Source organism: Tachyglossus aculeatus, chromosome 21, assembly GCF_015852505.1.
Source record: "Tachyglossus aculeatus isolate mTacAcu1 chromosome 21, mTacAcu1.pri, whole genome shotgun sequence".
NCBI classification, from domain to species: Eukaryota; Metazoa; Chordata; class Mammalia; order Monotremata; family Tachyglossidae; genus Tachyglossus; species Tachyglossus aculeatus.
The window spans coordinates 32,422,974-32,438,025 of record NC_052086.1 but is presented as its reverse complement, the minus strand read 5'-3'; the positions used below and the strand labels follow the sequence as shown (position 1 = coordinate 32,438,025).

At 43.4% G+C, this 15,052-nt stretch overlaps 1 protein-coding gene across 1 annotated transcript in view; it reads right to left on the bottom strand.

The window, feature by feature from the left end:
- The window catches only part of ADGRD1 (adhesion G protein-coupled receptor D1), a 398,243-nt gene that overhangs the window by 362,997 nt on the left and 20,194 nt on the right, over positions 1-15,052 (bottom strand). The gene's annotated exons all lie outside the window — the stretch shown is intronic.

Genomic DNA, 15,052 nt, shown 5'->3' with positions numbered 1-15,052 from the left:
GAGTAAATATAATGGAAGATAAACCATTCTCAGAGAGGAAGGGGTAATCCCTGAATGAGAGAGGAAACGATCTGGGGGAAGAAGAGCAAGGAAGGAAGCTGCGACCCAAGGCAAGCAAAGATTGATGGAGTCTTTCTCCATCGACATCAATTATTACAGAAAGTCTAAGACCGTGTTACACCTGAGGAAACTGAAGCACAGAGAACCAATTTGCCCAAGGCTACACAGCAGCCAAGCGGTGGAGCCAGTATTAGAGCTCTCAGGCCTGGGCGTTTTCTACTATGATATACAGCAATTAGGTCACCCCGCCAGCAACCTTAGTATTCATGGGTATTTCTGCTTCTTTACTTATTTCACTTATGTTTCTTATCCTTTGTATCTAGTTTTCCTATTCAGCTAGACTATGAGCTCGTCTCTAGACCGTGAGCTCATTGTGGGCAGGAAATGTGTCTGATGTTATATTGTACTCTCCCAAGTGCTTAGTACAGTGCTCAATAAATATGATTTATTTGTATCTCTTGTCTCTTCCATTAGACTGTAAGATCCTGAAGAGTGGGGATCATGTAGTGATGGTATTTATTGAGTTCCAACAGGGGGAACGTACTGCTAAAGATTTGACTATGTCCTTTTGCTTCTATTACCTTTTCCCAAATGCCTAACACAATAAACATGCAATTTACTGATGATAATGAGAAAGTAGATTTGCCATCTCTGCTCTTATGGGTTCAGTAATGCTTTGTGCTGGCCAAATGTATCTCCTTATTTCTAAACAGCTCCTTAAAGTGGAATAGAGATACAAATTAATCATACTGGGCATCAAACAGATTTTATGTAGCAACGTTCTGATATGTTCAGTGTATGTGAATCAGAAACATATGGGTTGTGCTTCTCTCCAGATACACAGGGGTTTAAAGATTAAGGGCAGGACGGCTTAAGGGAAAATGTTGTTTGGGTTGTCAGAAACCCAGAGCTTTGGAAAGGGAGGGCGGGACGTATTTCTGAAGCCAAAGCTCTGCCAAGTCTGCCCATTGCAAAGACAACTGCTTGTCCCCTGAGGCAGAAAAGGATCTGTGGGGAATGAAGAACAGTCCTGTGAGCTGCAATGTAAAGATCCTTGGAAGACTAATAATAATACTAATAATAATTGCGATATTTGTTCAGTGCTTACTATGTGCCAGGCACAGTACTAAAAGTGCTGGGGTAGATACAAGTTTATCAGGTTGGACGCAGTCCTTGTCTCACATGGGGCTCACAGTCTCAATCTCAATGGGGTAACTGAAGCATAGAGAAGTGAAGTGATTTGCCCAAGGTCACACAGCAGACATGTGGCAGTTAGGATTAGAACCCATGACCTTCTGACTCCCACTGTGTCTCTATCCACTGTGCCTTGCTACTTCTCACTATGTCATGCTGCTTCTCAACCAGCCTGAACAGATGGGGAGGTATGGATGAATCAATCAATCAATCAATCAATCAGTCACTGTTAGCTTTATCTCTTCTCCCACCCTTTCTGGGTCACCCTTGCACTTGGATGTGTACCCTTTATTCACCCCACCTTCAGCCTCACACCACTTTTGTACTTATCCATAATGTAATTATTTACATCAATGTTTGTCTCCCCATCTGGACTGTAAACTGGAAGGGGAGACTATCATATCCCGACTGGATTACTATGTCAGCCTCCTTGTTGACCTCCCAGCCTCCTGCCTCTCTCCACTCCAGTCCAAACTTCACTCTGCTGCCTGGATCATTTTTCTACAAAAACGTTCAGGACATGACACCCCTCTCCTCAAAAATCTCCAGTGGTTGCCCATCCGCCTCCGCATCAAACAGAAACTCTTCACCATTGGCTTTAAAGCTCTCTGACACCTTGTCCTCTTCTACCTCACCTCTTCTACTACAATCCAGCTTGCACGCTTCGCAGGCTGTGTTGCCGACTTGTACTTCCCAAGCGCTTAGTACAGTGCTCTGCACACAGTAAGCGCTCAATAAATACAATTGATTGATTGATTGATTGACTCCTCTAATGCTCACTTTCTCTCTATGCCTCCATCTCTCCTATCTTGCCGCCGACCCCTCGCCCACAACCTGCCTCTGGCCTGGAATGCTCTCCCTCCTCAAATCTGACAATTACTCTCCCCTACTTCAAAACCTTATTGAAGGCACATCTCCTCCAGGATGCCTTCCCTGGCTAAGCACACCCTCTCCTATTCTCCCATTCCTTCTGTATCACCCTGACTTGCTATCTTTGTTCTTCCGTGCCTTCCAGCCCCAAAGCACTTATGTACATATCTGCAATTTATTTATTTGTATTAATGTTTGTCTGCCCCCCTTCCCAACTCTAACTTCGCTTTGGGCAAGGAATGTGTCTATTTATTGTTGTACTGTACTCTCCCAAGTACTTAGTACAGTGCTCTGCATAAAGTAAGTGCTCAATAAATACAAATGAATGACTGAATAAGCTCCTTATGGGCATGGAATGTGTCTGATAATTCTGTTGTATTGTACACTCCCAAGATCTTAGTACAGTGCTTTGAACATAGTAAGCGCTCAATAAATACAATTGATTGATGGCCCATTGTTGGGTAGGGACCATCTCTTTATGTTTCTGATTTGTATTTCGAAGTGCTTAGTACAGTGCTCTGCACACAGTAAGCATTCAATAAATACAATTGAATGAATGAATGAATAAGGAGAGAAGAGGAATGTAAATGATCATTTGAAATTGCATCTCTTCTACTTCAATCAGTGGAACTTACTGAGTAGTTACTGTGTGCAGAGTACTGTGACCCTCACATGGGATAACCTGATTACCTTGTACCTACCCCAGGTGGTTAGAACAGTGCTTGGCACATAGTAAGTGCTTAACAAATACTATAATTATTATTATTGCAAGCATTGGAGAGAGTACAGGCCATTATGTAAGCTCATTGTGGGCAGGGACTGTGTGTTCATTGTTGCATTGTACTTTCCCAAGCACTTTGTGCTGTGCTATGCACAAGGTAAGCACTCAATAAATACAAAATACAACTGAATTAATGTAGTCTGTAGGTGCAATTCCTGCTCACAAAGATGGCTCTCAATAAACTTACTTCCCACACCTTCTTTGTTGTCCTTATCTAAGCTCCTTGTGGGCAAGGATCATGTCACTTCATTACTCATTATGCACTTATTTACAGCATTGCACCAAGTAGGCTATCAATAAATGACCTTCTCTTGCTCCTCCTCCTTTTTCTTCTCCTTCTCTTCCCAGATCTTTGGAAAGAAGCCTTGTTTAATTCATCCCACCTATTGTGTTGCGATTCTGCTCTTCTTCCCCCAGCCTAAGGCAGTCTGATTCATTAAGTTCCCTCACCTGTTTCATTTCTGCTCTTCCTTCCCTGGTCATGGGACTCAAATTAACTACCCCCACCTGCTTTATTTAATAATAATAATAATAATAATAATAATAATAATAATAATAATAATGATATTTATTAAGTACTTACTATGTGCCAAGCACTGTTCTAAGCACTGAGGTAGATACAAGGTAATCAGGTTGTCCCATGTAGGGCTCACAGACTTAATTCCCATTTTACAGATGAGGTAAATGAAGCACAGAGAAGTTAAGTAACTTGCCCAAAGTCACACAGCTGATAAGTGGTGGAGCTGGGATTAGAACCCATGACCTCCGACTTCCAAGCCCGTGCTCTTTCCACTAAGCCAAGCCATGCTGCTTCACCATCTCACCCTTCAGCTTGTTCTCATCCCTCCAGGGAATGCAGCCATCACTCCTTACAATTTTGTTGTTCAAAAAATAATCTTTTATTTCCTCCCCAAATTATGGAGAGGAGACGACTTTAAAATTGGAGCCAGCTGATTCCAAGTATTTTACTGAAGTGGCTGGATACAATGCATTCCTTCTCACCCTCTCACCCATTAGAACATAGCTTTTTGAGGATCAGAGTTGTAGTCTTTTACCTCTAATTTACTCTTCCAAGTATTGAGCCCACTGTTGTGTAGGGACCGTCTCTATATGTTGCCAACTTGTACTTCCCAAGCACTTAGTCCAGTGCTCTGTGCACAGTAAGCGCTCAATAAATACGATTGAATGAATGAATGAATTGCAGTGTTCTATATCAATTAATTTAATTTACTGAACACTTATTGTGTGCAGAGCACTGTACTAAAAGCTTGGCAGAGTACACTATAACAGAGTTGGTAGACACATTCCCTGCCCACAATGAGCTTGCAGACTAGCTTAGAGTCTACCTGTAATAGACACTCAATAAATATATTGGGTTATCTTGCATTCCAAGGGGTATTTTAAAGGCAGAAACGGGGGCCAGAGCTGGGGCCCGAGCCGGACTCACCAGAACTGAATTCAGCTTCAGAGAGGGAAAGTCTGCACAAAGAACTGAAAATGCTGACCAAGAACTACTTGCCTGCTGTGTGATCTTGGGAAAGTCACTTAACTTCTCTGTACCTCGACTTCCTCATATTGTAATGGGGATTTCATATCTGCTTTCCTGCCTTCTCTTTCCAGTGGACAGAGACTGTGTTCACTCTGATTATCTTGTAGTATCTACCTTAGCACTTAACACAGTGTTTGGCACAAGAAACCTCCTTCCTTCCTCCTTCCCTTCCCCACAGCACCTGTATATATGTATATATGTTTGTACATATTTGTTACTCTATTTATTTATTTATTTTACTTGTACATATCTATTCTATTAATTTTATTTTGTTAGTATGTTTGGTTTTGTTCTCTGTCTCCCCCTTTTAGACTGTGAGCCCACTGGTGGGTAGGGACTGTCTCTATATGTTGCCAACTTGTACTTCCCAAGCGCTTAGTACAGTGCTCTGCACACAGTAAGCGTTCAATAAATATGATTGATGATGATGATGATGATGATGATGAAAGCACTTCACAATTATTATTAACCACCGTAGTACACGATGCATTTTATTTGTCCTCCTGCTGGGCTAGTCTCACCTTAGCAAGAATGTGATTAACTGTGAATGTTCATTTCCCTTCCTACAGTTATAAAATTCCCTTCCCTCCTGCAGAATTCATTCATTCATTCAATTGTATTTATTGAGCGCTTACTGTGTGCAGAGCACTGTACTAAGCACTTGGAAAGTACAAGTTGTCAACATAGAGGTCCCTACCCAACAGTGGGCTCACAGCCTAGAAGATATATCTAAGGCTACAGAGCCACTATAAAACACATTCTTCCATCTATCCTCTCGGTAGAAGAATAAGACTGGCTTCAGTGTGAATCTCTACCTGCATCCTTTAAAATGGCATTAATCCTGAGATCTATAATAGCTCATGGAAGATTACAGTCTTTCGTTATATTGCTCCACCACTGGGCAATTTCAAACAACAAAAGGAAATAAATTCAGCGGGAACATCGCCATTCAATTTGTCTCTTTGAGCTAGACATTGTAGGGAAACACAATCATGTCCCACCATTCTGTGCTGACCCTTAGTCTCCGAGTATATTTTGGTTTTTGATAGCTTCTAGGAGCTCATTCCTTCCATGCCAACCAATTTCTCCTTTCAACCCCAGTCCTCCTCATAGAGGAGAACCATAGCTTGGCCTTGCAGTTTTATGCGAAGCATCAATTCTTTGCCCAGCAGCTTTTGTGAAATCTCAACATTAAAAATCCTAGGAGCCCAGAGATCACTAGAGATGAAAAGTTCTCATGCATTTCTTTTACATAGGCAACAACTGAAAGGTGCAGATGTCAGATCATTTTTTACTCCTTCTAATGAATTTAATATAATTATTAGTAGCAATAATAGCAACAACAATAATGTGTTAAGTGCTGTGTGTCCGGCACTGTCCTAAACCCTAAGATGGGTATGAGGTAATCACAATGGACACAGCCCCTCTCCCATGTGGGGCTGGCTCACAGTCTAAGTCATAGCGAGGAGGATTTAATCCCCATTTTGCAGATGTGGAAACTGAGGTCCAAAGAAGATAAGTGACTTGTCCAAGGTCAACCAACAGACAAGTGGTGGAGCTGGGATTAAGACCCAGGTCCTCTGACTCTCAGGCATGTGTTCCTTTCACTAGGCCATGATGCTTCACGATGAGTCCAAAAATGTTTCTTTTATCCATAATCTGTGAAATGGGTGCATGTGTATCGGAAATGACTCAGTAAGCCTGGTTCGTTTTAAAATGACCCAATTGTAGGATTTGGGCGGGGTCTTTTCCATCAACCTTCATCATAAAGGTTACCATCCCTCCAACTCCATCTGGCAAATATTTCAGACTTTGCTGACAGTTTTTTGATTCGAATAACCTAAAGCAAAGAAAAAGATTATATCACAGCCGAGAAGTGGGGTTGGGGAGGGTTGTGAATGCTGAGGTTTTCCAGCTGCTGCTACAAAACCTAATTTAGCTGCCTTCGCAGTGTTTCTGAGCAAAGGAAGCTGATTGAACCAGGAGGAAAATTGCTCAGTTCCAGAGCTAGGCTGGATTGTCAATTGCCTCTTGAGAGCCATGGGTCAGTTCTCTCTCAGCGAAATGTAAAAGGCCTTGGATTGACCAGCGGAGTCTGATAGTTTACCAGGAAGTTCCTGCTCCTTGTGAAGGGTAAAAAGGGGGTGCTCAGAGGAGATTTCTGTTTGGGGGCTGGATATTCCCGGAGCAACAAACTGATGCAGTCGGGACTGGATACAGATGACAATCACTTGACAGTCACGGAACACCTCAGGACTTGAGTGCTTAAAAATTCTAACTGGTGGGAACAGCCAGTCCAGTCCCCAGAGCCCCTTCTATTCCTGGAAAGCCCCCAGGAGGCTCTCAAACTATCCACGGGCGGTAAACATCACATCACTGCTCTGTGGGGGCTACCCTGGGGATAGAGGGTGGTTGCCAAATGACACAGGGGCAGGGCACAGCAGCAAGGGGAGGATGGAAATTTGAGCCAGGGACACTGAAAAAAACTCCCGAGCTCAGAAAAAAAGGCATTAGGGGGAAAATGAACCTTCCATCCAGAGCCCCAGAGGGGTTGAGCTCAGAAATCTACTCTTCAGGGCTTCTCAGGAGACACCTTCAAAACCGGGGAGGAAATTCAGCTCCACCTCCTCAATGTTTTTCCCGTTGCTTATTATTTTTTTTAATCCAGTCAAATCACAGAGAAAACAGCCTTCAGCTGCCCCGTGGGTGCTTCCCGTGCCCAGACGGGCCAACCCATCAACTCAGGCCCAAAAGGAATCAGTCTTTGGGCAAGGAATTTGTCAATACCACTGGAACATGCCTGCCAGAAACCTAAACTTATCTAGTTTATGACATTCATTCCAGTATCCCTGAGCAGTGACTAAGTCAGGGCTCAATCTGGCCTTAAGTAGAGAAACGGTGTGGCCTAGTGGAGAGAGCACAGGACTGGGAGTCTGAAAGATCTGGGTTCTAATCTCCCCGAATCTGCCACTTTTCTGCCGTGTGACCCTGGGCAAGTCATTTCACTTCTCTGTGCCTCAGGAACCTCATCTGGAAAATGGAGATTAAGACTGTGAGTCCCATGTGGGACATGGACTGTGTCCAATCTGATTATCTTGTATCTACCCCAACGCTTAGAACAGTGCCTGGATCATAGTATGCACTTAAGAAATACCATTAAAAAAATGGATCACATCAATCAATCAATAGTTTTTATTAAGTGCTTACTGTGTGCAGACCATTTTTCTAAGTGCTTGGGAGCGCTCAATACAACAGAGTTGGCAGACACATTTCCTGCCCTCAGGACCTTACAGTCTAGAGGAGACAGGCATTAATGTAAATAAATTATAGTGCTGTGGGGCTGAGAATTCAGGGTTCAGGGAACCATCTGAGAAGCATTGGGAGGTAGGGGGAGGAAGGTGGTAGAATAATGGTCCATAGGAAAATCCCTTGCCCAAAAAATCCCTTTTCAATTCAGAAAAAAAATCACAGAAGGCAGCAACCCCAGGAACCATCAACCATCTTGGACCCCAAGTTCTCTGCCTCCCAAGAATGATGAGGTTCAGTTCATCAGTCCTCAGGAACCATCTGTAATGGAAACTCAGTCAATCAATAGTCAGTCAGTCAGTCGATCATATTTATTGAGTGCTTTCTGTGTGCAAAGCACTGTACTAAGCACTTGGGAGAGTTCACTATAACAATAAGCAGACACAATCCCTGCCCACATCGAGCTTACAGTTTAGAAGACACAGCACTGGGGAGAGTACAATATTAAGTAATTAATCAATCAATCAATCAATCATATTTATTGAGCGCTTACTGTGTGCAGGGCACTGTACTAAGTGCTTGGGAAGTACAAGTTGGCAACATATAGAGACAGTCCCTACCCAACAGTGGGCTTATGCATCTTTTTTATGGCATTTATTAAGCACTTACAATGCGCAAAGTGCTGTTCTAAGTGCTGGGGAGGTTACAAGGTGATCAGGTTGTCACGTGGGGGGCTCACAGTCTTAATCCCCATTTTACCGATGTGGTAACTGAGGCACAGAGAAGTTAAGTGACTTGCCCAAAGTCACACAGCTGACAATTGGCGGAGCCGGAATTTGAACCCACGACCTCTGACTCCAAAGCCCGGGCTCTTTCTACTGAGCCACGCTGCTTCTCTATTGAGTGCTTATTGTGTGCAGAGCACTGTACTAAGTACTTGGGAGAGTATAGTACAACAGAGTTGGCAGATACGGTTCCTGCCCACAGAAAGCTTACAGTCTGGAGGGGCCCGATCTCTCTGTAAGAGCTTATAAACTCTCAGTCTCTCTCTGCATAAAGCCCATCACATACATCACTGCTCTGACACCAAATCTGGGTCATTGAGCACCCATTATCTGGATAATTGATTCCAAAAAATACACTTTGCCCTCAACAATCTAATTCAGGCCAAAAAAAAATCCCATCTTCCTAAAATAATCGCGATATTTCATTAAGTTCCTCCTGTATACCAATCACTGTACTAAGCTCTGGGATAGATACAAGATAATCATTTTGGACACAGTCCCTACTCACATAGGGCTCTCAGTCTAAAGCGGATTTAATCTCCACTTTACAGATGAGGAAATTGAGGCACAGAGAAGTTAAGTGACCTACCCAAGGTCGCACAGCAAAAAAGTGATAGAGCCAGGATTGGAACTCAGGTCCTCTGACTTCCAGGCCTGTGCTCTTTCCACTAGGTCATGCTACTCTCCTAAAAGACCTACACAGATGATTTTTATTATTATTCTTATTACAGTATTTGTTAAGCATTTACGTATGAGTCAAGCACTGTTCTAAGCACTGGGGCAGATACAAATTACTCAGGATAGATACAATACCTGTCCCATAAGGAACTTACAGTCTAAGTAGGAAAGAAAATAGACTATAAGCTCACCATGGGCAGGGAATGTGTCTGTTTATGGTTATATTGTACTCTCCCAAGCACTTAGTACAGTGCTCTGCACACAGTAAATGCTCAATAAATATGATCGAATGAGTGAATCATCATTTTACAATTGAGGAAACTGAGGTATGGAGAAGTTAAGTGGCCTGTCCAACGTAATACAGCAGACAACTGGCAGACCTGGGATTATTAACAATAATAATAATAATAATAATAATGGTATTTGTTAAGTGCTTACTATGTGCAAAGCACTGTTCTAAGCGCTGGGGAGGTTACAAGGTGATCAGGTTGTCCCACGGGGGGCTCACAGTCTTAATCCCCATTTTACAGATGAGGAAACTGAGGCACAGAGAAGTAAAGTGACTTGCCCAAAGTCACACAGCTGACAGTTGGTGGAGCCGGGATTTCCGATCCCAGTCCCTCTAGACTGTAAATTCGTTATGGTCAGGGAATGTGTCTATTTATTATTATACTGTACTCTCCCCCAAGTGCTAAGTACTGTGCTCTGCACACAGTAAGCGCTCAATAAATACAATTGACTAACTAACTCTGGTTCCCAGGTAACTGCTAGGCCTCAAATATCTGGAAAATCCACCTGAAGGCACAGTCTGGACTTGGACTAGGGAACACATTTGGAGATTAACAAATGTAAGCTCCTCATGGGCAGGGAATGACACTGTTTATTGTTGTACTGTACTCTCACAAGCGCTTAGTATGGTGATCTGCACACAGTAAGTGCTCAATAAATGCAATTGAATGAATGAACTGCAAGGCTATGTTCAACTTCAAACCGTATCTTAATGATTAACATTAAAGCCTGAATAATGAAAAGAGAAGTGGCTCCTTGGTTTATCACCATGTTTAGACACTTTCCTCTCAGACTTGGAGCAAATCTGGCAAAAATGATGCCTCCAATTCTAAATTTGGGGGCCCTTTTAGACTGTGAGCCCACTGTTGGGTAGGGACTGTCTCTATATGTTGCCAATTTGTACTTCCCAAGAGCTTAGTACAGTGCTCTGCACATAGTAAACGCTCAATAAATACGATTGATGATGATGATAATAATCCAATCTATGGGTTTTCCCATTTCTTTGCTCCTCTTCCTTCTTCGCCCACTTAAGTGTCCATTATACTTCTCTTTACCACCTCCATCAGAGGCTAGATGGGACTGAAAGTTAAAATGTCAATCTGTTCTGCTATTTATTATGAAGCTGCCTGGCCTACTAGAAAGAGCACAGGCCTGAGAGTCAAAAGACCTGGGTTCTAATCCTGGCTTTACCAGTTACAATCCATGTGACCTTGAGCAAGTCACTTTACTTGCCTCATTTTAACTGTGCCTCATTTTCTTCATCTGTAAAATGGGGCTTAAATACCTGTTCTCCCTCCTACTTAAACTGTAAACCATATGTAGGACAGGGACTGCGTCCAACCTGATTATCATGTATCTATCATAATGCGTAGTGCAGTGCTTGGCACATAGTAAACGTTTAACAGACATTCTTCTTATTATTATCAATCATTAGGAAAGCGGCTAAAAGAGTTCATGAAGAAGTTGAAACTACCGGCTGAAAACATCCAGACTTTTCCTTTCCTTCATGACACTCAGATAATTGTGAGTTGACTTTGTGTGTACATCCTTCACCACCTGATTTACTAGACTTCTAGACTGTGAGCCCACTGTTGGTTAGGGATCGTCTCTATATGTTGCCAACTTGTGCTTCCCAAGAGCTTAGTACAGTGCTCTGCACACAGTAAGCGCTCAATAAATATGATTGATTGATTTATTTCCTGCTACTGACACAGCAGGGAACTAAGGAAACAACCATTCCTTCTACTGCCCCAACCACTACTTGAACTTGCCCTAGAAATCAGTCCTTCGCTTATGTCATCCTTTTGGCCACATTTTCTGGGCCTGAGATTTAATCCCATAAAGATTTTCCCCACAAGAACAGTACCTAAAACATTTTGAAAAGCTCAGTGATGAAGGACATCTCATTCAGTCATATTTACTGAGCTCTTACTGTGTGCAGAGCACTGTACAAGTGTTTGGGAAATGAAAATGGCATTCCCTGCCCACAAGGAGCTCACAGTAGTTAAAGAGTTTTCTCCAGCCCTACTGTCAGCCCTACCAAGTCTGAAGCATGGAAGACATTATATCGGCCTGAACTGAACCTGACCCTTTATTTCTTCAGAGAACAAGCTGGTTTCTTTGTGCTCTGAACCACTATATTCAAACTAGAATTGTTCTTAATTTGGAACTGTGAACAGAGGTTGTTCATAATACCTCTTTATTCAGTAATGGCTCAAACCAGGGATGTGTAAAACTGGGGATGCAAAGCATACCCAGAATAACTCAAAGTTATTTTCCCAAAATCTTTGGATTCAGCAAAGCCTGAAACAAGCTTTTCCAAGTGATTTCACCTTAATTTTTAAGCCCTTATTTATTTTGTTAGAAATTGAATCCTTATGTGTTTGATTCATTTGCAATTCTAGACTGTGAGCCCACTGTTGGGTAGGGACCATCTCTATATGTTGCCAACTTGTACTTCCCAAGTGCTTAGTACAGTGCTCTGCACACAGTAAGCGTTCAATAAATACGATTGAATGAATGATTGAATGAATTAACTCATCATCATCATCATCAATCGTATTTATTGAGCGCTTACTGTGTGCAGAGCACTGTACTAAGCGCTTGGGAAGTACAAGTTTGCAACATATAGAGACAGTCCCTACGCAACAGTGGGCTCACAGTCTAAAAGGGGGAGACAGAGAACAAAACCAAACATACTAACAAAATAAAATAAATAGAATAGATATGTACAAGTAAAATAAATAACTAAATAAATAGAGTAATAAATATGTACAAACACATATACATATATACAGGTGCTGTGGGGAAGGGATGGCGGTAAGATGAGGGGATGGAGAGGGGGACGAGGGGGAAAAATTTGGAGAATGCGGGCATCGATCCCGCTACCTCTCACATGCTAAGCGAGCGCTCTACCATTTGAGCTAATTCCCCTTCCTCATCACAATATTGTTTTGATAGAGCTCTTTGATAGCCAAGAATCCTTCAGAGGTTTTACATAAGTTTTCCTCTAAACTAGCTTTCCTAGAAACAGGAAGTGGTACTTGATCACTAGGGTTAATGAGCTTGAGAGATTGGTCTCAGGGTTGGACAGCAGACCCTGACTTCCCAAGGGGCTCTCAACTAGGTATCACCCCCTTTTGTACTAAGAAGAGAGAGAAGTAGCATGGCTTAGTGGAAAAAGCACAGGCTTGGGAGTCAGAGGACATGAATTCTAATCCCACCCCCACCACTTGTCTGCTGTTTGACCTTGGGCAAGTAACTTAACTACTCTGTGCCTCAGTTACCTCATCTGTAAAATGGGGATTAAAAGCATGAGCCCCACGTGGGTCGACCTGATTACCTTGTATCTACTCCAATGTATAGAACAGTACTTGGCACATAGTAAGTGCTTAACAAATACCGTAATGATTATTAGTATTATTACTATTTCAAAAAATGGTTTGCCCGTCACAACAATACCTTCTATCGGGCAGTCTTTCCTGCCATCCTGTCTGAAATCCCCATATTACACAATACCTAAAGAATCTCTTTGTTACCAGAGAACCAATCAATCAGTAGTATTTTTCAGCACCTCCTGTAAGCAGAGCTCTATGTTTCTTGAGAGCAGGGATTATGTCTACCAATTCCACTGTATTGTACTCTTCCAAGCACTTGGTACTTTACTCTCCTCACAGTAACGCTCAATAAATACCATCAATTGACCGATTGATAGTAAGTACTGGGAGAGTAAAAAAGACCCACAAGGATCAATCCGTGCCATCAAGGGGCTTATAAGGAATGACACCCATTTCCTCAGGAGCCTCCAAAGTTAGATCTTCAGCCTCCTCAAAGTCGTATTCCAATGTGACAGACCCCGGCACTGTTGGGAGTTGCCACACCAGGCCTCCCACCTCCCACCTCCTGCCTGTCCCACTGTCAGGGCTGCCATTAAGGGGGCCCAGGCCAGGTCATCATCAATCGTATTTATTGAGCGCTTACTATCTACATTGGGGGTGGAGGGATCAGGGTGGGAGAAGGGAGAGACAAAGGAGCAGTGGCATTAGAGGAAAATGGGGGGATGTGTCATCTCTGCAGAGCCCCTTCCTCATCTATCATCAATCGTATTTATTGAGCGCATATTGTGTGCAGAGCACTATACTAAGTGCTTGGGAAGTACAAGTTGGCAACATATAGAGACAGTCCCTGCCCAACAGTGGGCTCACAGTCTAAAAGAGATGGGAAAGGAGGAGGAAAGGAGATGGGAAAGGAGGAGGAAAGGAGATGGGAAAGGAGGAGGAAAGGAGATGGGAAAGGAGGAGAGAAGGAGATGGGAAAGGAGGAGGGAAGGAGATGGGAAAGGAGGAGGGAAGGAGATGGGAAAGGAGATGGGGAAGGAGGAGGAAAGGAGAAGGGAAAGGAGAAAGGAAGTAGAAAGGAAAGGAGGAGGGAAGGAGATGGGGAAGGAGGGAAAGAGATGGGGAAGGAGGAGGGAAGGAGATGGGAAAGGAGGGGGGAAGGAGATGGGAAAGGAGGGAGGAAGGAAGGAGAAAGTAAAGCGAGCAGGAGTCCGGAGTGGCCCGTCTACCACTATCTGCCAGCTTCCCATCAGCCCATCTGGCCCGGGCCTGGCCCCCTGATAGGTGCAGATTACCAGGCACAGAAAGAGTCGAGGTCTAGGCAGCAGCAGCTAGGTTCCCATTAAATGAAAAATAGAAGTGAGAAGATAAGGTGTAGGAGAGTATGACGTGGTGGGGGGACAAAAGGGGAGTGGAGGGACAGGGAAGTGCAGCTTGGCCTCTTGGACAGAACTTGGGCCTACTACTCAGAGGGACCTGGTTTCTAATCTCAGCTCTGCCACTTGTCTGCTGTGTGGTCTCAGGCAAATCACTTCGCTTCTCTGTGCCTCAGTTACCTTATCTGTAAAATGGGGATTGAGACTGAGCCCCTGTTGGGACAGGGACTGTGTCCAACCTGTTTTGCTTGCATCCACCCCAGCACTTAGTACAGTGCCCGGCATCTAGTAAGCACTTAACAAATACCACAATTATCATCCTCATTATTAGGTGAGCCCGGTGCAGGAAGGGTCCAGGAAATCTGTGGGAACAGAAAGGACTGGGCTAGGATGGACAGAGTGGGGCTTTGTTTCAGGATGATTCACTTAAATGCAATATCAGATTCAAGAGGAAGTGATTTCTGGCCCGATGAAATGGAACCCTTCTTTAGAATGATCTGGAAGAGCCAGAGCAAGAACCCAGGATTTGGGATTTCCCCCTCTAGGCTTGCTTCCCATCCCCTTCTAGAATGACAGCATTTATCCAAAACCCACATGGAAGGCAGCATGACCTAGTAAGTAGAACACTGGATTAGAAAGCAGGAGATTTGTGTTCTAGTCCCAGATCAGCCACTTAGCTGCTGTTTGACCTTGGTCAAGTCACTTCACTACCCAGAAACTGTGCCGCCACTTATCTGCTGTGTGACCTTGAATGAGCCACTTAATTCCTCTCGTCCTGGAGTTGCCTTATCTAGAAAGTAGGGATTCAATACCTGTTCTCCTTCCCTTTAAGAATGGGAATCCCATGTGTAACAGAGACCAAGTCAATCAGGTTATCTCATACCCAC